At 40.8% G+C, this 25040-nt stretch overlaps 2 pseudogenes; both read left to right on the top strand.

Annotated features, from left to right (window-relative positions):
• The window catches only part of LOC148037544 (putative calcium-binding protein CML11), a 262608-nt pseudogene extending 245889 nt beyond the window's left edge, over positions 1–16719 (top strand).
• On the top strand, positions 11336–12378 carry LOC148037548 (uncharacterized; annotated as a pseudogene).
• Positions 16720–25040: the final 8321 nt, after the last annotated feature.

Raw genomic sequence — 25040 nt, forward strand, 5'->3', positions numbered from 1 at the left:
GATGAAATGTGGCCTGGGTGGCCGCAAGTCCAGTATGTGACTGGATCCTAGCTTGGCCCTCCAAAGCCTCTGCCTCGTCCTCTTCCTAAGGCCATCACTGGTACTGGCCGACAGTCCATCAGGACTGGGTTTCCCTCCTCGTCGTAGGATACATAAGGATTGACATATGCTTCTTCCTCATTGGGCTCCTCCAAAAAGTTAACAGGAGCATCGCTAGGTGGGTGAGTCACAAAAGGCTCTGGTGGCCTAGGTATGCTAGTTGGGTTCATCTCGAGCCTAGGCACGACAGGTCTTGGGTTAGTTGGTGCTAGAAGAGCTAACTGGGTTCCCCTGCCAAAGAAATTAGGTGGCCTATTGCCTAAGTGTGGAGGGTTGTACTGTTGCTTATACAGAAGTCTCCTCGGCATTCTACAGTGCGCTACATCATGTCTGAATCTACCGCAATTTGAGCACGGTCGAGATCTAGGATCTTGGCACTCCGCTGGGAGGTGATTATCACCGCAGTACACACATTGTACATGCGATCTCACAGGCTTTCTAACGAGCTCTTGCAATCGCGCAATCTCCAGTCTCATCTCTGCCATCCCTTGGTCGTGGTCTACACTCTTTCCCTTGTCTTGCGCGCTAGCAGTTACTTTTTCCCCTAAGATGGTTGATCTCTCAAGGTCCCTCTGGCTCACACCATCTCAGTTGGTAATCCTCATGCTACGTTCCCTGAGTTGATCATCTACGCGTATTGCCTCCTCAAAGACTCGAGCCAGCACGTCTCATTGTAAGGTGGAGTTACTGGCCAAAGCCTTGTAGAGCTCCTCGCTTCGAATCCCGTTCATGAACACTGTAGACACTGCCCTCTCGGTGGGTCGCTCATTGGCAGGGATTCTCTTATAGAGACTGTGCACCTGGGTAATGTAATCCCTAACATCCTCCTTCTCCCTTTGACTAATATTCATCAACCTAATGATGAGGTTGTTCGAGTACCCTGCCTCCGAAAACCTCTTGATGAAGAGGCCCTTAAGACGAGCGAAGTTTGTACGTTCTCTGTCATCCAGACTAGAGTACCACGTCCTCCCCTTGTCGCCTAAGCACAGGCCGAAAGCTTGAGCTCGCTGCACAGGGTCAGTAAGGCCGTTCGCCTCACACACTTGCTTGAACTGCTCCATGAAGTTGTACAAGTCACTTCTAGGTTCGTATCGAGCCAGTTGTTTTGCTACTATGGGGATCCTAGCCTGCCCTTTAGCTCCTTGCGTGACTCCCAACCCTGACAGTATCACGGTGGCTAGGCAATAGCACTCTGCTCCACGGATGTATTGTCCATGAGTTGCTTTGCCACCAGTTCACTCAACATCATGCCAGCCTCTGTTGCCCGTTCCCTTTCTACGTTCGGTCGGAACTTGGCTGCCCCAGCTAGGTCTAGTACTCATCTAGCCTCGTACATATCCACATCTTGCTGCAGTCTTCTAGCCCTCTGCTCATGGTTGTAGGCAATTATGCCTTCCAACTCTCTCTGATAGCTCTTTTCTCTTCTTCCAGGTTAGCCACTACTTCCTCTGCAGGTCTACCTTGGATCTTAGTCTTGATGAGTAGATTGTAGTCGTGTACCAGTTCCTGGACCGAAGTTGGAAATTCTCCTAAATCTAACTGGTCTTCCCCTTGATCGCCTCTTGATCCTGACATTGTTTCTGCTTCCAGCTCCACAAGGTTGTCGATGAATCCAATCAGCTCCTGTAGCTTCCACTCCTCTATCTTGTTGCTTCCCGTGTCTTTGCGTTTTCTCCAGGTACTACTAGTAGGGCGTTCAGGCACCTGTTTAAGTCTTGGGGTCTCCTCCTACTAGTGGGTTCCTTAATGTTATTAGGTATCCAGATGCGTTCCTTGTTATTTGAAAGCAGCGTTGATCCTTACACATACGTTGTGCTTAGTGCTTTTGTGGTGCTCGGTGCGAAAACAAGCTTTTCTCTTTTCTTGCTGTGCAGGTTTAGTGGATAACAAAAGTGAGATGCCAATGCACAAAGAGTTTAATGCAAACTCCACCTTGTTTCCACCCACGTTTTGAGCCTAATTTGAGTTTTCAACTCGGTTCCCGGCTATTCTATGGTCCTTTTGCCCCCTGAGTTCGATAAATCACTGAGGTTCTACTGGCCCAAATGGGTTCTGGGGGTGTGCAGGGTTGCGTCCTTGGGTCAGGTTTGTGGTTAGGTCAGCAAAAGATCCTTATCTTTGTGTTCTGGCAAGATGGTCCGATTCTGGGAGTCGGACCGGGATGGTCCGACTCTGAGAGTCGGACGGTTCGGTATGGTTTGACTCTAACAGTCGGACCGATTCTGGACTGGTCCGAGTCGGACAGGGGTGGGTCCGATTCTTCGTTCGGATGAGGCGTCCGATCGGACCGGATGGTCCGATTGGGTAGTTGAGTGTCCGATTATGAGGGCAGTCCGAGTGCCACGTGGCATGTCCAATCGGACTGGTCCGATTTTGGTAGTCGGACTAGGATGGTCCGGCTCAGACGGGGGTGGGTTCGATTCTTGGAATCGGACCACTGTAGGTTGGTCCGACTGCGTCGGCGGCGGGTGCGATTCCGGGGCGTTTGAATCCTCCTTACTGTCTGTTGCACTCAATCATCACAAAACATCCCATAACCAATCAGAGCGCTACTGGAACTCACTGGACTCACCTAAAATAGCATGAATCGAATACGTCTAGAATCGGGGTTGCGTTTCCTCGTCCCGTGAATTAGAAACTCTCTCTCTCTCACAAACAAAGCCAACTAAGGAAATGAGATATGTCCTGGCCTCCCATGCCTCTTAAGGCTTTTTCCCAGTACTGGAACACCTTATAGTCGGTTCCCTGTCTCTGTTTCACACAGCAGCCTGAGTCTGGTCTCCTGTTTTCCTGTTTTCAGTAGCAGCAAGAACCTCTGTTTTCTCTGGTTTTACCCTAATCTAACCTCAATCTAGTGCAGCCAATATGAAAAACAGAAATGTAGAAGAATAGTCCTAATCTAATGCTTCCAACAAACCCAAATACTTACCTGTTCCTCAGATTAAAACCTCCTAAGTCTCCTAGTTATCTCGAGCACTGGTTCAGGCTACAAACCCTACTTCCATGCTCGATCTGATGCGCTCGGTGCTCAAAGCTCAATTCCACTTGTCCCGGCAATGGAACCAAAATGTGGGAGCTCTTCAAGCTCTACCCCGAGACCTACAGACCACTTGTTACTCAAGTGTTTCGAATTGAGCAGCCATGGCTACCTCTCACATAGCCGTCGTGCAATGCCTACCTTGTGGGTGTAGTGAGCTGACGTTGATGCTCGATCGAGTACCTTCCTCTCTCTTGCACCCCTGCAGCTCCACGATCCTTGAGGCAAGCTCAAGCAACCTCAATCCCTCTCCCATGAGCTTCATCCTCCATAGCCACGTTCAAGACAAGAGGAGAGGAGAGGAGGGGAAGATGAAGAGAGAAGATGGAGAGCTTCTTCTCCAAGATCCCTTGCCCTCCCACGATCACTCCCTCACTCCCTCACACGCTCTCAGTCCCTCTCTCAAGCACAAGCAAGGAGGCAAGAAGGTAAGAAACAAGAGGAGAAGAAGAAGACGCTGTCTGCCACACGTGAGGATGCTCTTCTCATTCATTTTTTTAACTTTATATACATGCCCTAATTTCCATGGGCAGTCCTCCCCCTTTTTTACATGGCCGGCCCTTGGCCTAGGCCCCTTTTCTCATTGTCTGTCTATCCTCCTAGCTTCCTTTCCACCGCCTGTCTGCATTTACAAATTGCACGGGTGAGAGCCCGTCGCTCTTTTACAATATTTCAGGGTGCGCCTTTTCCATTTTAAAATGCGCCTTTCCGCTTCAGTATTTGCCCTGGACTTTTGTCTTTTCCACTTTCTTTTGCTTTCTTGGTGTTGGGCTTTCTTCGTGTTGGGGTTAATAGCTGGAAACAATGTCCTTGAAATCTTCTCCCCAGCCTCTTTGTCGTAGCAAGGCACAACATGACTAGCATGATGCCAAAGACACACAGTAAGATCAAGTACCTATTCACGAGTGGAAATAGAATAAGTGATCCATGTTTTTATTTAAAGCATGTAACACAAACTTTATTTAGAACATACAACCATACGTTCAATGTATCCAACTTTGTTATCTTACCACCTCTCTAGTAACATGATGTTGATAAGCCTTGGAGTCACACATGAGTGTCCAAGTGCGGTGAAGCACAAGCCCCACTCTTGCCACATCCATAATAAACTCACCTATATGCTTTGCTAAGTACATAATGACTAAGAATCCTTGGTCGGCCAAATACTCGCGAGCAAGGTCCATACAACCCATAACTAGACCCTTTGAGAACGTGTTCCACTTGGGAATAGTCATGCCCTCTAAAAACAACATTGGCGTTATGATATATGAGAAGTGATTTTGATGTAAACCTTGTGTGATAGAAAGGATAACTTACCCAATGGGATGGGACCTAGAGCATCCACAAGCAAGCTCGTAGGAAAATCTACAGATATCAATCGAGCCACCTCTGGACATGGAACTCCATCTTTGCTATAAAGATGCATCTTTTGTGTTGCAAAAAACTTGTTGATGCTATACACAAAACAACATAGTCATTAATGCAAAGTAAACGATGATACAATGCTATATGCAACAGGTAAATTGATGTTCTTGCAATATGTAGTTGTCATGTCTACTGATCAAGGACAAATCTATCAATTTGGGTCACATCCACTAATAGAGCATCGAAATATGTTTGATACTGGAACCCTACAACAATTATTTCAAAGTAATTTATTTTTAATACTCATACACAACTATCTTCATGGGCGACCAAATTAATTTCAAGTTAATATAAGACTTCTCCTACTAAACGGGTCATAGGTCGCCTCTCCCAATTCTCTCGACCAAGAGATGACTCTGCAACAAAGGAGGTGGTGGGCGCCATAGAGGACTCTGACACATTTTTTCTCCCTAGATCTATAGAGGTGTCTAGTTCTCCCATAAGCCCTTTGCCTCTCTTGTCAACAATGCTAGCAAGGGGGTAGTAGTGGCTCTGGTAGTAGCTTCAATAGCATGTGCATTACCTTGAGTACCTTGGGTGGCATGTGTAGCATCCTTGCTAGCTTCACTAGCATGAGTACTTCCTTCTGCACCTTTGGTATCCTTGGTTTCTTGCTCCTCTACAGTGGTGGGTGCGGTAAGTGGTTCATGAGTATCAACTTCCTCCTTGAATCCTACATAGTATCATTCACCCTTAGATTCCCATGCATGAGCACAAAAACTATTGCTACAAAAGCGACGAGATGTTTACATAGATTGAAGTACTTACTCTCATGCATATCTTTCTCTTGCTTAGGGATAACCCCCACAAGGTAATCCAGCCACCAAGGGCAAACACTTGCCTCCCATGCCGTCAATTTTCTCTCACGTAATGATGGAGAATACATAGTGTTCTCGTCACGAACATCAATCCACTCTCTTGTGAATTGCGGAGCTGCATCCAGCCTCTTCTCTTCTACACATTGTAGTATCCACCTACAACATTCTTGCTAATTACGCAAGCAAATGCATGCAATCTAATATGAAAATTAGACACACAATCTCCTTTATATAAGACAATAGTTTTATAATAATAAACCAACCACCCAACCTCGAGCTTTCATGTGGAGCTTAGAATAGAAAAATCAATAACATAAATATGCTTTCAAGTGCCATTATATCTACTACATTTAAGATGAAGAGTTTACAAGTAATGTTCCTTTGATCAAAGCGGGTGTTTTAACGTTCAAAATAGAAAAATAGTTTTGATGCTAACCTATAAATCACATGTTTGGCTGAACGTAAGCTCTGGCATCTTCTCTGCAACATCTGAAGATTTCATTCCATCCAAAGGTGTACAAAAGCCTACACAAGTTTCACAAGCGCTTCACATTAGCACATATACATTTTAAGAAAGAACTTAAGAAAGCAATATGAATGCACTGCATTGAGTCAACCTGCATGACATGATTCTTCATGTTAAGCTTAAAGAACTCCTCAAATGAATCTGGTAGCTGTGGACCTTCTACTTGTATCCTTTCAATCTGAAGCAGTGCCTCTGAATGCAAGTGAGCCCAATATGTCTCTTTCTTCATGTAAAACCGAAAGAGCTTATAATCACCAAAATGTGGGTATTGGGAGTCTTTGGCATTTGTGAGACTCATAAGATGCAACAATATTTTTTTCATGTGATGCCGAAAAATATACGCAAATAGAAAGCATTGAAGAAAAAAGCATCACATACACACAACTTGCGTTATATATACAAAATACCTTTCCGTAGGGATTTTTGAGCTTGTGAGACAATACAACTTGTCTCTTGTGATCTTGAGCATGCTTGCATCATCCCACTTTAGCCCAAATAACAACTTAAAGAACTCATCACCATTTTGGGGATTAGCAATGGATAGGTACTTGTAACCCCCTATCCTTAAGGCGCTCCTCTTCCACCCTTGTAGCCTTCTCCAAACGTTTCTTCCTCTCTACCTCATCTAGACCAAGAGCCTCAAGCTTCGCAGTTTCTTTTGAGATGGAGACATGAAATTCATCCTATCATTCAAAAAAAAAAAAAACTAAATTAGAGATAGAAAAGCACATCTCATACAAGTGAGCCATAGATAGAAAATCACCTTCCATACAAGCTGAGATATTAAACCGCAAGGAGAGTTATACCATGGAGCAACACCATGATAATATCTTGCCTCTATACTCATCTCAACCTCAGCCCACTTCCTCATGGCTGGACTCAATCTATCTAGAGTGGAGTCTTTGTTTGCAGTACCAAACTTTTGAAACATATACACCTCATGGACAATATTTGGAGTAACATGAGCTCTGGAAATACTATTGAAAACAAACAGAAGCATAATTTGAGAATGTAAGTGTAACATATTACAAAGAGGAGCATAGTTAAAGGAAGAAGACTTATGCGTTGGTGGTGTCTAGTGTGAGTAGTAGCTTTGCTTCCTTCGTCTTTGGCACCTCAATGAATTGGCATCGTACAATAACATGGTAGTGAGCATAGTCGGAGTACTCTGTAATTGAAAACCAACTAACATAAGAATGGGATACAAACATTCAATACTTGCATGTATAGTGGACAACTTACTTTCTTTGATGCGTTTTCACCCTGTCTTAAGCCTTTGGTTTCCATCCCAAACCAATAACTTTTTACCCTTAAGGTCTTGCCACTCTCTTCCAAGAGCCCTCTCAAAGTCCTCATTTCTTTGACGCCATATTGGACCCCATTCATCTAGATTGCTGGCTGTCACAGACATGGTCTCCCCTCTTGGGGACACAAGGAAGTGTCCCATAGTCTCAAGATAACCAGTGGAATCAAAGGAAGGAATCAACCACTAGGCATCATCCGTAGCAAATTTGATTGCCTCATGAGCCACCAATCTGCAAAGAGGCACAAGAGGAGGCAACATCCTCTTTTTTATATAAAATTGACTCAGCACTTCCTTCATTAGGCCTAGAGAGACTTGCTTGCCTAAGTTCCTTGAGTGCTTCTTTTCTTTTTCATCATCATTCTCCCCTTCATCACTATCACCACTCACCTCTTCTTTGTCATCTAGATTATCATGTTGCACATTAGTCTCTGTAGGAGCAGATATTAATAAGTAACAATAAAAAACAGTAGCATTAAACCAATCATATATAATGGGTAGACAATATATACATAGATAAAACAATACATAACAATGAACAAACAGTCATATGTAAATGAAATGGACATATAAGTGACTACCTGTGTGCTCCGCAACCCCGTCAATTGTATTGGAGTCCCCATCCACTTGTGCTTCGTCATCAATGTAGACACATCTTTTTGCACCACGTCCTTTCTTTGTTGAAGGAGTGTCCACTTATCTCAAACGCGATGATGTTTCTTGCTCTAAGATCCGCCCAGGAACACATCCTGAATGTAGCTTCATACAGACTTCACGGCTACTATGAGGTGACACACATTTCTTTCTCTTTCTAAGCACTCTTTTAGGTGTCATAACTTTCTCTGCACTTGCAAATAGATACACAATCAACCTCTTTAAGCTTAATAACCCCATTTTTTGTTATCTCATGATACACAATGAACCTCTTAAAGTTAGAAAATTCATGAATGGTGCTTGTGCAAGGTGCTAAATGCCTCTAGCTATGAAAATGCTCATAAAAGTATTCGTACAATTAGCCTTTTCTCATTGTTTGGATTTAACTAAAGTATATACGCTATGGAACAACTGAATGTGAGTGACCTTTGGACAAGAGTATTTCACGAAGATATTGTGTTTAATAGCACTTACTTTGTTAATTAAGGTGGTGAAGGATAGGGATGTTTACTATTTATAAGACCTTTACTTTGAAGGACTTAATGCTATAGGAAACATGTGGAATGTTTTGACTATTGAACTTTAACATTTAGTATGGCTCATGTCTACACAACAAATTTCCCTGAGCTGAATGAAGGGATCATAAGATGTGATATCGCGTGAATGCAGCTTGAATGTCACTTGCTAGGAACATTTTAAGTCAACAATCCATCCTTTTGAAATGACAAATAGTTCTTCCCAAATGTAGCAACATGGTGTTCCTTTTGCTTGGATGATCTAAGTTGTTAGAACATTTTCCATTCTGCATTTGTGGTTCTACCTACTCCACTCGATAACCTAGAAAATATTACAGATGATCGTAGTGGAGGTAGACCTTTCATGGAGTTCCTTACAGCAGCCAAATACAACAAGACTTTTAATTGAAGCCCACCCATTGTCCGCGTCCATGCGGACGATTGGGAGGCTCCCACCCTCGATGTTTTGTCGTCGACTTACAAGACAATTTACAAGCATTTTAAGCCTAATGCAAGCACTACGTAAGCGAAATATACTCGTAAGGGTGAACATGTGCAGTAAAAAAATCAAAGGAAAGCACGCTTAATAGACCAAAGCAAAATGCACCAAAAAGAAAATGAGTGCATAAGCCCACCCATCGTCTGCATGGACGCGGATGATTGGGGGGCTTCAATGTCAATGATTGGGACGTGGACGACGCGGATGAGCTGCACGATGCCACACGGACGAGTTGCATGATGCCATGCGGACGACACGGATGAGCTGCGCGATGCCACGTGGACGACGGGATGAGCTGCACGACGAATTGATGGGGCGAGAGCTGTGAGCATTTTGCTTCAGAGAGGCGTACCTCAACAAGGGCGAGCTGATGGGGCGGGAGCTGATGGGGCAAGAGTTCCAGAGTGTTCCTCAAGGGCAGAGCCGTGGTCTGAGGAGGGTCCAGGCTGCAGGTCTACGAAGGAGGGACGCGGGTCGAAAAACACGTGAGAGAGAGTGTGTATGTGTGTGTCACGAGAGAGAGAGAGAGAGGGAGAGAAGGGAGAGAGAGAGTTAGTGTCTAAGTCTTTTTGCCTTGGTCTAGCTATATATATATATATATATATATATATATATATATATATATATATATATATATATATATAGAGAGAGAGAGAGAGAGAGAGAGAGAGAGTAATAAGCTAGTTAGTCTCTCTCTCGTAAGTTAGCTAGTCTCATAAATAGTTAGACATGTAGTTAGCCGTTAAATAACTAGGTAATTAATACAACATAAATAAATCTTAAAAACATTAATTTAATCTAATTTACAACATTATTTTGAAAAACTCATGGGGCGAGAGCTCTTAATTATGAGTGCATAGTTGGTTATTTAGTTAGATATATAGTCAGAAATGTAGTTGGACGTTGAAAAACTCACAAATAAAAACCTCGCGAAGACAGAGAATGAGAGAATGATAGAGGGCAATAAAGGTGAAAGATGGTGGGTGATTGAGTCGTAAATTTTTCTTTTAATTTTTGATGATTATGCTTATTTATTATTGCTCTTAAATGTCGATGAATGATTGTGGCTCTTAAATTTTGATGAGTGTGCATATTCATTATTTAGTCATCTCTGCTTGTAGTGACGGTTGCTATAGCTTTGAGGTTATTCTAACCCTCTTGTAACTTCCTCCATGCCTCCCTTTTTTCTCTACACGGTCATCCGACGGTGAACTGTTGCCTTCTCTTCATCAAATACACACTGTGAGCTCTATTCAGAGTTTTCTTCTCTTCATCAAATACTAACCCACCAGAGGGCACAACATGTCGAGTTTTGCTATTTTAACATGGAGACTAGCCAGTGATTACTTAGAGCACAGGGTTTCATTAAGAAATGGAGGGGTTCTTTTGAGTGAGTACTACCTACAGAATCTATTGCCTCCAACACAAAAATTCCAGGGGTTGCAAGCCGTCATAGAGAATGATGGTGGAGCAAACAACGTCATCGTGTCTCCAAGATGGGATCATCAAGGGCATGCACACTATTTGATTGATAGTACATTATCAGCCACCTACTCTATCATGCACTCAAATGACTATGTGTACATCTCTAATAGTATTGAGTCAATAGAAGATGAGATTGACAACTACATTGATTGTACTCCTGATTGTAGCAAATCAACTCCAGTGTGTCTTGACATACCCTCAGATTACAAGAAGGATGTTGATGAAGTAACAATTTCAATAGGTGCATGCAATGACGGAGGGATCCATAAGGATCTACATGACACAAATGTCGAGGAGGACCTATGTGTGGGTAGCCAAAGAGAGGACTTATCTTCCTATGATAACTCCATTGCAGCCTTCATTGAGGAGAAAGCTAGAACGGGTAGATTGAAAAAATTACTAGCACTCTATGGACCTCCACGAAGGGTGGATGAGCTCCCAATCGAGTATAATGGTACAGTTGCTTTTGAGCTTCCAGCCACACATAGCAAGAAGCGAATGATGGGTATGGAACAAAAATATGATGGTCACCTGTGGGGTCGCGGCCCTCACAAACAAATATGGCAATTGAGTGCACTGTGCGCTTGAGCTATTGTCTTGGAAGTCTTCAATGTCTCAGGATCACTTGTCCTTACTACATAACCGAGGGAAAATACAATGATGTTTTTTTCCATGGTCACTTGGATGGAACCGTGAGCATGGGTTATCCTACAAGTGAGGGAAACTCCAAGATAACATGTCACTATTGTCAAAATGTTGCTACGTGTGCAACCATTTGCAAATGCATGATCTATTATGTGTTGCCACTGGATCCTACAATGACACATTTGGTGATCCATGTTGGGGAGCATGCTCACAGTGTTCAACAAGGCACAAAGAGAGCAACCCTTGACAAGGTGCGGAGGCTTGTGAGCACGGTCCTAAAGATCGAAAAGGGAGGCCCATGAAAAATACAAATGCTAGTCACTCGGCAAATGTTGTTTGAATCTTTAACAAAAGAAGACAAATTGGAGGCGACTGAGGTGAACCTTAATCATTTTCTAGAAGAAATGATGCCACTTGTGCAGAGTAAAGGGTAAGCTTGTGCATTATTATTTTCTGCTTACAATGTATGTCCTGTATTTGAAATAACCATCTAATAAATACATAGGTTCAAAGGGATTGTTTCACAAGAGAGAGCCAAACAAGGTCAAGTGGTTGGTGATGGGTATGACAACATACTTCTTTTGCAAAAACGTTGTGTCTTCCCATTTTTCCATGGAAGTAGATTTCCGGGACAAGGTGATGCCAAGGAGAAGTGCTACTTGTTTAAAATTTCCACCAAGGGATCAACATCAGGGGTGGACTTAGTGAATCTTATGAGGCGAATAGGGACTGGAGATTTACGACGTGCATGGGTGCACTTTGATCATACCCATAGGATTGATGGGTGGGCAACTATGTCTTGTTCAGTTTATGATCACGGGTATGTGGCAACATAATTAAAGCTTGTATTGAAATTAAATTGTTGTTAATGAACACTATACTAATGTACCAATCATGAACTAGCATGAGAGCATTATAGGTAATTGCAATATGTGAATTTAAAGAGGAGGACGAAGAGTCTCAAATCCTGTTTTGGAGAAATTTGAATTCTGTCATGGTTCAATGTGACCATGATCCACCTGACTTTGCTAGATTTATGTCCGATGAGGCAAGTGCAAATTGGATGGCAATAAGGGCTGTGTACAATGGAGGACCTCATAACATAATGGAAGGGAGGGAGCGCTCTTGTCTTTTTCATTGGGAGCAAAGTTTGCAAAAGCATACCAAGAAATTAGTCACTATGGATAAACAAATGCATCACATTGAATTGTGTGAAGAATGAAGGCTAACAACGACGACTCAACTAGCCTCACTTCATGCCTCTGCTATCCGAGATTGGTGGGCACGAAATGTAAACAAGGAACACATCAAGGCTTTGGATAGGTGGTTGAAATGGTGGGAGCAAAGAATTGCCCCACTGGGGAGGAATTGAATCTCATGTAAGTGTGTCATTTTTTCCAGCTCATTAAGATTTGTTGCACAATGTAGCAATGGGGAGAGCTACTGATTCTATTTTTGGATTTGACTCCGCAGGCTAACAAAAGTCCTTGGGAACATGCTCAAATTCCAAGCATAAACTTATCAAAAAGTGTCCATGCTAGTTGGTTAGCGGGTGAGGGTGGAAAACGAAAGATATCACTTTATGATGCATGTGTTAGTGATGCTTTGAATGCATATATTCAATGTGCAAAGAGGTTGGGCTATACCACAAGGAGGTTTATTGGATCTGGGCCTTCTATGGAGTCTTTGTTGGCTAGTGCCAGCAAAAGGGAATCCCCAAATCCCACCTCTGTTGCACGTGTGTTGCAAGGTGTTGTAGTTGGAAGTCATTTGTACAAGGAGCCTATAATGCAAGGTGATAGGGAGATTGTGCAAAGAAAAAAGAAGGGAGGTGGAGCAACTGTAAGTTCTCATAGACCGGGGTACATGATGGAGTCAAGGCAAAGGAAAATTAGGGGCAGGCCGTGGAGTATACAATTTGACGATGGAAAGATGGAAGATATATGTATCCAAGAGGATGAGGAGATACCAATCAAGCCCTTTGCAAGTGGAGTAAGTGCACTAGATGCGAGAACATCAACCCACGTAGAAGAGGTAGAAGGAGCATAGGAGGAGTGGGCTTTACGAAGGACACCACCTAACTGTGTGAGAAAGTGTTTTGGTATGAATCATGATGTCAAGAATACAAACGCTGTGCAGAAACAAGTGATAGCATCACCAATTGTTCCATCTTTGTGGCCAGTTGATATAGGAACAAATATATCAAAGGAAGAGTGTAGTAGCCTAAGACAGGCTGGTTTCAAATTTGCTTGCTTTATAGCACCACCAAGGAACGAGAAGAGCAAACCTCCTATTTCTACAAAATGTGGTTCAAGTGGGAGAAGACGCAAGTGGAGACATGGAATTTCCAAAGATGCACAAAAGAGAATAGAGGCAGCTGGTTGCATGGTTTTGACATTCTTGGAAGAGGTAGTACAACTTGAGAGACAACATTCAGTATTTCGAGTCTTGACAGAGAGTTGTTATGATGTGCACATCAAAGAAGAGCCTAGGTGCACTTGTCTTGATTTTTCAAAAAAGAGAATCTACCCAAAAGGCATTTCTTGCTTGCAAACATATATATTATGTGTACATGCACATACTTGGCCTTCAACCCAAGGAGCACATGGTCATACATCAGCCTGCACTAACTCCACTAACCTTGCGTTTGTGTTAGGGCAAACACGTAAGATATGCCCTGTTATGTAGGAAGCCCAAAGTAAGCATGGCTCATTCATTGTTCTGGCCAACTCATCATCATGCACTTCATTAGGGTGTGACATGTCCTTTTTGTTACATGAAGATCGATCAAGGCGTAGCAATCTTGGGACCTTTCTAGATATTGTACTCCTTTTGGGTAATGCAAAACTTTGGAATGTTATTATTTGTTGTGATTATTCAGCACCATTGCTCCCTTTACTGTGAATGGTTTAGTATTCTCCTTGGGAGCTCCCAAATGATGATGCATGCATGATGCACAATATATGTTTATGTTAAAGAAGAGCAGTAGTGCGTCACATGTCGTTTGTAGAAAGCATCCAAGGTTGTTTCAAAAAGCTCTAAAAATCAATTTCAATTGCAAAAGAACGAAATCAAAAGCTCGCAAAAATAACACACCCCAAAAGTTGAGGTTTAGGGATGGTGATGCCAATATATTTAAAGAGACAGTTGCTAAATTTCATAAGTCCATGGTGGAGGCATGGACTACAAATAGCATAACACACTACATGGTCAGTATTGCCACCATTACAAAAAAAAATCATCATGTCGAATTAGTTTGTGTTTCTAATCTCTCTTCTTGTGCAGTATATACTTGAAGCACATGGTCAATACTTTGCAAATCAGGGAAGTTTGGCAGTATCATCAACTTAAGGCATGGAATGATCTCATTGGCAAGCTCACTGTGCTTTTCAAAAGGCAATTAATCATGGAGGTGGCATCAATAATTTCAATTCTATGAGGCAATTATTACAATGGTAGTATAGGAGATTAGAGATACGATACGAGGAAAAAGAAAAGAAGTCCAAAACCGCTCAAGCGGAATTTATAAGTAGGGCAATATATGAAATGAGAAAAGCAAGATATGAAAACAACACAGCTAGACAACGCGATGCAGAATGGTCGACAACCTAAGAGAGAGATGGCAAGAAATGGAGACCTAGATAAAGATAATACTTTTGATGCATTTAGAGTCAACGAGTGAGCACACGTTCTAAGGATATGACACATCAATACTTCTACCTTTAACATGAGATGTCTTTTACAAATTTTGTTTAAAATTTCCAATGTTTGTCACTATGTTTTTCAAATTCTATTTCAGACTATGTTTTTAAGTTACGAAAAGTCAATTTCAAAATCCTAAGACAAAGATATGAAAATTCCAAACCTTGGAACATTCACTAGCCTAGATAGAGAGGGGCATGAGGGGGGTGGTAGGAGAGAGAGAGAGAGACAGGAATGGGGTGGGGTGGAGAAATGAAATGAAATGATAATTTTAAAGTTCATTTACACCACAATAAGTTTAAAATTTTTGTACTTAAGCCAAGTCTCTCCTTTCATTTTTTTCCATTACTCTTCACTCTACCCTCCACCTTTCTATCCTTTATCATCACAACCATGGCACGTTCCAAGCTTCCTATCAAGAAGGCACCTACAAAAGCAAGAGCTCAATACTCTTCTGAATCTAGTGAGCATATTGTGAGTGACAAAGGTCCCCTAGAGGCCGACAATGATGGCCTTACTGCAGCTAATACTGGTGGCACTATTGTGTCTAACAATGGTGACCCTAGTGTGGTCAATAATGATGGTTTGCCATTGTCCAGAAATGGTGGTCCACATGCTCCAGTTGCTCCACCTCTCACTACTACTCCAACTGGTAATACACATCCTCCAACATATAAGAAGCGAAGGTGGAGACCATGCACAGTTGCGCTACACCTGAGATAAGGAAATTCCAAAAGAGTGCTAACTTGATTATTCCTAAGGCACCATTCTCTAGGTTGGTGCGAGAAATACTGCAAGATCTATAGTTAGGGCATCATCACAAGTTCTTTTCAAGGAACCAAGCAAGGAATGTGGGGTGATGGTCAAGCCAAGCCTTGCTTGCTCTCCAAGAAGCAACTGAAAGTTAGTTGATTGATCTAATGAGTGATTATAAACTTTTTGCCATTGGTCCATAGAGGCTAGATGTATGCCCTGAAGACTCTAGAAGATAGACAAATGATGTATGCTCTAGGAAGAGATGCTCAAAATCCCATATGCACAGTGAGGTACAATGGTACAATCCAAAAAGCTATAAATGCATGTACTTGACACTCATTTTAACATATGGTACAATCAGTTTGAGTCACTCAAGAATGTGTTTATGAGTCCAAGCTAATCTATCTTGGAACCTAATTCACTTGAGCTCAAATTTCTCATTCTAATCATGTATAGTATGTTTGATTTCCGTCCACCATAGCTCATCTAGTTCTAGGTCCATGATTCTCAACATGGTATCAGAGCCATGGATGAGCTAGGTAGCTAGTGGTGTGGTTTCTTTTGTTTGGCTTTAGGGCCAATGACCTCAAGAGAGAGCCAAGATCTAGTTTCGTGATGCTCCCATCTGCATCTCGATCAAACTTGAAAAAAAAATTCCTTCAATTCAGCTAGCTGTTCTTGATCAAGAGGTGCACGAGCCATGGCGAGGGACTTCTTGGAAAAATGGGTTGGATCATAGGGATGGAGTACAAGAGCCTAGTTATTTTACTAGAAATGCCCCCTTAAATGCTAAAGAGATACATACTAGGTCTCATCAATATTCAATCGCAGGGTATAATAACCCTGAGGCACAGAGATCATATGCTTTCTTCAGATAATCCACTGGACGGATAGTGAAGGTGGAGAGCATATGACACATAGAGTAGATACCAATAACAACGGTTTGATCGAGTCTCAAGAGTTTGTTGATCTTCATGCCTCTGATTTGAGCAAGGAACATCCATCACCATACACAGAAGAGTAGTTACAGGCTCTTTTTCATGCATTTGATATCAATGGCAATGGCTTTATTATAGCATCGGAGCTGGCTCATTCAATGGCAAGGCTTAGACATGCACTCATAGATAAGGAGCTCACTGAAATGATAAAAGAGGCAGACATAGATGGTGATGGAAGAGTATGCTATTCAAAAATTGCAATTGCAATCACTTCTACTATTTTTGAAGCTGTGTCAAGCCTTGGATCAGCAGCTTGAGTCATTCTATTATGCTAACAGTCAACAGAGACAGAGAAAAGAATAGGAGTCAAGAGGAGATAAAGAAGAGAGAAATCAATAGAGTCCCCTCCATAGTCGCAGCTAGAATAGTGACCTGCTGATTGAAATCGCGCCATTTTCTGGTGGCTATCTCTGTTCGTCTCATGATTCAGTGTCATTATCTTTTTAAAAAAAATCTAAGGTTGAAAATCCTTATCACTAAAGCCTCTTCACAAAAATCATTTCTCACACTAAGCTTTGCCTTCATACACACTAAAATAGATTTTATCTTGCTTGCACACATAAAAAGGTGCTTGAATCCTTGCAAAAACTCATCAAGCATCTATGTCATCAAGTATTTGTTACACTAACACTACGCATCCATTCCAATATTTGTCAAAACATTTTGTAATTAAGATTAGACACTGCCTGAGTATACTCGTGGTAAGACCTTCCCATATCCCAAAATTGAAATGATTTGCTTATACCATGCCATGTCAAGCCATGTACTCCAAATTCGAGAGATATCCAAAGACAAATATGTTCATCTTGTATGCCAAAAACATTGCAACATCCATGCTAAGCCAAAGGCCAATCCTATGTATGGCAAAGAAAGCTTGTCGAAAGCCATGTACCTATAAAGAAAAAAAGATTGTGTCAAGAAGACTGGAGTAAAAGGCACATACCACATATCGATAAAAGGGATAAGGAGCACAACAAAAGCCAAGGAGCATGAAGATAAAGAAGTTCAAGAAGATGAAGAAGATCAAAGGTTGCCAAAGAAGAAGCAAAACAAAAAGGATGAAGCAAAATATTTTCCGCTGCTACAAACCAACAAAATGTTTTTGCAAAAAAATTCTTATAAAAAGGCTCAAATTCCATGAGTGTATTTGTTTCCCATAGTGGATTTAAAACCCTTACAAAAAATGTAAAGTTTCAAGCCTTAACTTGACTAGGCTACCAAAAGAGCTAGTCTCTCGGGCCATGTCATCATGTAGGGGGGCAAAAGCTAGCAAGGGTAGGAACTCATCATTTGAGGGGCGGTGTTGAGAATAGCAAATGATGTTGGCCCATAGAGGCTAGATGTATGCCCTGAAGAGTCTAGAAGATAGAGAAATGATGTATGCTCTAGGAAGAGATGTTCAAAATTCCATATGCACAGTGAGGTACAATGGTACTATCCAAAAAGCTATAAAGGCATGTACTTGACACTCATTTTAACATATGGTACAATTAGTTTGAGTCACTCAAGAATATGTTTATGAGTCCAAGCTAATCTATCTTGGAACCTAATTCACTTGAGTTAAAATTTCTCATTCTAATAATGTATAGTATGTTTTATTTCTGTCCACAATAGCTCATCTAGTTCTAGGTCCATGATTCTCAACAAGCCATTCATGCCCAACGTATCACTATTAAGCCCATAGATATGGTTCTTGTTCATAGGATCCGCAACAATAAGGATGCATTTAATCTTAACGTCAAAAATATGATTTGAGAAGCTACCTTGTAATTGGATCTATGTTTTTAGCTCAGGTTTGGTTGTAGATTGTAAGGAGCTTAGTTTTAGGTTATTTTTCTAGTAGACCTTCAAGTATTTGATAGTAGTGGCCTGCAAAATGGAGCTAAATTTTGCCTAGCTCTAGTTGTACTCGGTGCGATGTACTATCTATCGTGTGTTTCATAGTTTCATAATGCCAAATCTAATATTTGATATTATATTTTGCCATGATTTGCATTGTGTGTATTTCCAAGTTTCTAATTTTCAAAGTAGTTTCGTTGAGGATAAATTCAATGCACAATCACACACACATCAGTGATTAGTTGTACATGGGCCGATGCACTATATCTTTACTGTATTAAGTGGTTTGGCAACATTATATCTGATATGCGATATTCCATTTGATCCATGACTTATTTTTTGTGAATTTTTAAGTTTACAATATTTCACATAGTTTGGTTGACAACACATTTAATATACAGTTGTACATACTCGGTGGTGAGTTTTTCTATTAATTAGTGAAGTATAATCCAGTTAATGGATTTTCAAAAAATGATAGAACCATCAATTTTATATCGAAATTTGATGAAACTTCACCCACATGTCGAGCATCATAAAAACTTATGTATATTAAAAAATTGGCCCCATCAAAAACCTTCGAGACACTTGTCTAGAGACTCACATCTGGGGCCTTGAACTTGGGGATTCATGGCCCCAGACGCCAGCCTTGGGACAAGTGTGCTATAGACTTTTGATGAGGCCAATTTCTTTTTGGGTAGTTGATGTGTGGTAGAGGCCAAGTCCATGGGTAAAATTTCATGTCAATCAGATCACTAGTCATATTTTTCCAAAGCCTGGATACATTAATTCTAGTTTAAGGGTTTTTGAAAAGTTTTGCTATAAGTTTAAAGTTTCACCTCATTTTACACATTTCACTTTTGAGTTTTGAGTTTTCTCTCCTAGAAGACATGGTAGGCACCAAGCAAGCGGCCCAAAGACATCCCCCCAGAAATCCCATGCATAGGCCACCTTCCCCAGCTCCATTACCACCACCACCACGCTAGCATCGCAAGCATCGATGGAGGCTAGGCACATTGGCTCTTCATGAGATTCGCCATTACTAGAAGACCACGCACCTCCTGATACCAAAAGCTAGTGCTGGAGATTATGAATGGCAGACTGATTAAGAACAATAGGAGGCACTTCCCAGATAGATCACACTTGCAACAACTCGATTGATGGACTGCCCAAGCCCTCCTTGCACTACAGGAAGCTGCCAAAGCTTACCTCATCGACTTGTTCAGAGATTTGATCTATGCAGTAGTGCATGCAAGGAGAGTCACCATCATCGATAGGGATTTGCTGATAGTGAGGTTCTTCCAATGATAGGAGGATAGTCCTCGCGGAGATCATCAACGATAGGGGTATACTGTTAAAACATATACAGAATGTAGCTTCCAAAGAGATTTTGTAAAGCCTTGGTTGTAATGGATCCCATTTAAAATGTTATGAATATGAATACAGGTTTTTTAGCATGTCTTATTTTTGTTTATTTGCTTGTTATTTGTTTTATTTGTATATTTGAGTTATCATTACATGTGTTCCAACGAATACATGTTGTGCACGAACTTGATAAAGCACTAGGTATTGGATACGTGTTAAATTTAGGGTACAAATCATGTTGCATATAAATTTGATAAATAAATGCAACATTCAAGTAAAAAATAATAATAAACATCACATATGACAAACTATATTTTACGCAAAGGTTTTCATTACTTCAAGAGAAGATTACAAAGTTCAATACATTGGTGATGAGATATCATTTGGCAATAGATACATCTACTCTCTCGTAGGCTTCTTCAAGCTACACTCCCCATGGTCAAAGCCATTCTCGATCATAGGCAGCAACACATTTTGCCCTAGTATTTCCTACATAATGACATTGGGGTCTTGAACACCAGCAATGATGCCATGGGCCACCATGGAAAAAAGTAGCCCAGACCTAGTACTAGAGAATAAGTAGAGGAGCTTTGAACATTGAAGCAACACTACTTTCTCCAAGCTAGAGTTTGTTGGGATGGTCTTGAAGGGCCCAGCCTTCATTAGTGCCCTCAACTTCAGAAAGTTATCAGCAAAAGCTGGAGAGCAAGTCTTATGAAATACAATAATGTTGCTCACAAGCTTGCCGATATACTCCTTCAATGTCGAGTCCTGTATCCTTGGCTACTAGATCGACCACCTTATATAGATGAAAATTCATCTATATAGACAATGTCCTGCATCACACCAGTTCAGTGTCAGACTCACTACGTCAGACTCGCTATGCATGGAATGTGCTAAATATATATATCGGATTTGTGCACAAATTTACCAGTAGGGCCTCTAGGGTATTGGGAGGCCCGATCCCAAAAAAAAATTAATCCCAATGGTCCCGATTCCCTAGAGACCCTATTGGTAAATTTGTGCCCGAATTCGATAACATTACCTCCTGTGCATCATCTACATGTTGCTATAATGGAGCATCCAGATCTATGCTCCTACAACTGGGCCACCCTTGTCTCTCTCTTGGGAAGGTAGTGTGTAGCTTTCTTGCAACTACTTGAACTCCTCATCTGAGATATCATATTATGGCACCGCATCCTCAATCTACTCTTGGATGCTCACAATGGCAGAGATGTCATTGATACTCATGCCATCATATCGATCCATCTCATCAACATGTGCTAGGGCATCTTGTATATCAAAATCTATAAAATCATTAGGTGCATCAGGCACCACGATACAATATAGTTCTTCTTCTCTTAGCTCCAAAATTTCTAGTACATCCTGCATGAGTAGATATTCCATCCCCTTGATGATGATAGCATGGAGAGAAGCGAGGGGTAGCTCATCGCTTGTTGTCGGCATCTCATTAGGGCAAGGAGGTGGGTGCACAATGGCTAAGCTTTGTGCTGCCTCTATGCTCGGATCTAGTGCGATCTCTTTGTGCTCCCTCTCAAAAAACTCTAGATGTGGCCGAGAGGGTGCGTCGATCTCTTTGTCACTATCCTTTTGCACCTCAATGCACCAAACATATATGGTAAATGATGCATTGTGCTCGATGAGATCCATCGTGGTATGGACTTGGGGCACTGCTCTAGTGTGGAGATGCTACCCCACATGAACAAGGGCTCGATTAATCACCTTTGCATGGCTCGATCCAGTGCGTAAACTATATAAGAAATCTATGGGGACCCATCAGAGAGTAGAGTTCAGAATAGACCAGGTGAGAGGGTTTGCTGCATCACAAAACGATGCCACTATACTAGATCTAGAGTCTACGATGGAAAGTGATCTCTCTAGACTCAAGGTCATGAAAAACCTAGGGTATATCTAGTCTCTTATGTGTGCGTAGTGTGTGGAGCTAATCCATTCGGTGAAGGCAGGAGTGGTAGCCATGGTACACAAAGAGAGAAGGAAGGAGAGCACAATTGTAGGGAAGTAAAGAATGAAAGTGAAAATGAGTTCGGAGTTATAGCTTTTATGTATCTAGGGTTTTAAATAAATGTTCTTTTTTTAACCCTAAAGTTTCAAATTAAAACTCTTACCTTAGTTTCTTTATTTTAATACTTTAAAGTTACAGTTAAAATTATATATACAAATGCTTTATTCTACATTATTATATCCTCGAATATACTTGGATCATTGAGTATATTCAAGTCCAACTAGAGAAAATATAGAAATATTTTAAGAAAAGAAATCTAAAAGACCTTCAAAATCCTTTGGATCCAATTTAATATTTAAATTTAAGAAAAGAGTAGAAGATATCATTATGCAAAGACAATATTGCATAGATTATAGAACTCCATCGTGGAATTTAATTATGATTTTAACCAACAAGATTGACTAATTACAGTATGTATTATCACATGCTTGGATAATAGTAAACTAAGATTATCTAAATTAAAAGTACTCAGAAGTTTTTAAAAAGTTTATATTTGTTCTTTATAGAAAATAATTACAAGGATTCCACTATCTCAAGGATATGTGGAGAAGTACACTGTTTATATGTCATGGATTGCTCAGTACGAATCCTAACTTTTCTATTATCTAACTTGAAATAGAAGTTGTAGAGGGACTCATTGGACATTAATTGGATTTCTTGTCTCAGAAAAGAAATGGGCCAATGGCTCTCTGTGCTGACCACAGAAGGATTATGACCATTCCACAAGATAACCACATCTATGAGAGTTGTATGTGTCTCATCTCGGGTATCTTGATCCAAGTTGATCCACTCCCCTCACAAAAGTCACCATCTTTTATATCAAAAGCGAATGTATAGAGCTTGTCTAGCGATGAAATACTTAAAATAAAAACCAAAAAAATGGTAAGTAAATGCAACTAACACAACAATTCTTCTAAGCAAGGCCTATGTCAATTAAATCAAGGCATTCAAAGTAGTAAAAATATTTACCTAAATGTGAGATCAGATTGGTTGACCCTACACTCAATTGTCTCATTAAAATGTGTTATGTTGACTTGCCAAGACTCACCCAATAGCTGACTCGTCCATTCCTCGAATGGATACTTGCATTGATAAGTAACCTTTGTTTTCTTCTGAACATCACATAAACCAAACAAGTATGCAAACAATGAGAATGGAATAAACCAACTAAGATGCACATGTTTGGATCCTGTGGTGGGTTTCATAGCACTATTGATGTCAGATATTATCTTGGACTTACATGCTCCTGACAACTCCAAGCTACCAATCAACCATTCACCACGACTAGATAGTGGTGGCAATGGGACATGATGCAATCTTTGGCTTTCTACTACATACAACGAATGATAAAAAAAGATATTTTGAGTTGCAAGTTGACTTGCAGAGTTATTATCATAGATCAAAGAACCCATGTCTTCATGCCAAACATGTATCTTGCCGCTCAAACATTCCACATTCTGCCATTCATGCAAGTTGATGGATATAGAGCTGTCAGTAAAACAATATTGAATTAGAACACTGCAAAGATTTTTTAAAAACTCTGATGCAAAAGAATAAATAATGATAAAATTTAAAAGCTTATTATTTTGTTTATAAATTACAATATAGTTCTTGTCATGTATAGAGATTTGTTTGTGCGTATAAACATGTTGGATCAACACTTTTGTTACTATACTTATTCCATTAAACACTTTTTTGAACTCTAAAATTCTACCTTTTCAATGTTTGCTAGGGTTTGCAACATCCTTACGCTTGACCTTGAAACTCCCTTGAGTACTTGGGTGCATCAAAATCTAATCCAACTTTGTTAGAATATCAAGCTCCCATTATTCTCCAGTCAGACATTAGCTGTGTCCACCTGTATCAACAAGTGTGGGACATTAAATAAGTCAGTGGTCTTAGACCCAGTGTGAATGGTCCTACGGACCTTAGTACTATTGTATACACTTATGTTATGTGTGTGGTAAATGAGATAATGGAAGAACTAGAGAGCAATCAGCTCTTCACTCTTGTCTCTATCTCTGAATCTTAACATGGTATCAGAGCAACCATGACTGGGCTCTGTGGAGTGCATGTGGGAAGAAGACCTAAAGACTGACCTATCAAGGTTGAAAAGAGAAGAGGGTTGCCTGTCATTACTTACCATTGCTCACACAGGGTATGCATTTTTTTTATTTGGTCGATCTTGCTCAAGAGTTGTTCCTAGATTGGTTGGAGTCTCTCAAAGGCTCTATTGAACATCCTAGAGAAGGCATTGAACATTATTGGTGAAGAAGCTTGCTACTGTGAACTCCCCAAGTTGCCAACATGTTCGCGCTAGGATAGAAGGCTACCTCTATTGGCTGAAAATCAAGCCACTGATCATCTACCAAGTGCTATAAAGCATGTTTGCACACTTTAGAAGGTACTTGAACACTACAAGATACTATTGCTTGGGTAGGATGTTTGTTATGAGCTAGAATTAGAGTATACAGATCTATAAAACAGTCCTGAATTGTTGCGAAAGTGAAAGAATAGCTTGCATTTGATCTTTGAGCTACAGAAGCTACTAGTCATGCCTAAAAGCATCAACAATACTTAGGCATTTGCTTGGAGACCGTATGTACATGTTCTCATGTGTTGGAGCTGATCTGTTATGACTGAAATATTCTGATCTGGAAGCCATTTACAGGCTAAAAACTGTCATTGAATGTGGGCAGCAAGCATCATCTTCTACTGAAGCATGCTATGAAATTGTTGATCTTTAGCAACTGTATGCTATTGGGAATATATCTGGGAATGCTTGGAGCATTGAATCGGGCATTGAGCATGATTAAAAACTGAAATCTGATGCTGAAATTGAATGCATTTACATTGTCTTAGCTGGGTACAAACTGTAAATGCAATGTATGCCACTGGCTATTGAAGACACCTTGTCTATGGGTGCCCATATGGTCATGCAATGACCTTGATACTTTAAAGTGGATGTATGGCATGTTTTTGAGCTATTTTGGAGCTAAAAAAAGGCTTGAGTTCACTGAGTATTTGCTAACTGCAATCTACGAACAAGTTATTTGACAACCGTACTTGCTGGTTATGCACTGTTTTGTAACCGTATGCTTATGTCTGGGCTGCCATATGTACTAGCAGATATTCTGGAGGGTTTGGAACATGTATGCCATGTATACACATTGATTTTGGCCTCGAAATTGCTGCTGGTTACTCACAGTTTATAGTTTTCAGACTATATGTATTTACCCTGGCAGTGAGATTGCAGGAGTTTAAGTTGAAGCAACTCCATAGCATACGTATTGACTGTTATACCTATGAGTTAGACCACTTGTTTGTGGACTA

Source organism: Lygodium microphyllum, chromosome 4 (assembly GCF_053477565.2).
Source record: "Lygodium microphyllum isolate KBCC chromosome 4, Lygodium_microphyllum_v1.1.10, whole genome shotgun sequence".
Lineage (NCBI taxonomy): Eukaryota > Viridiplantae > Streptophyta > Polypodiopsida > Schizaeales > Lygodiaceae > Lygodium > Lygodium microphyllum.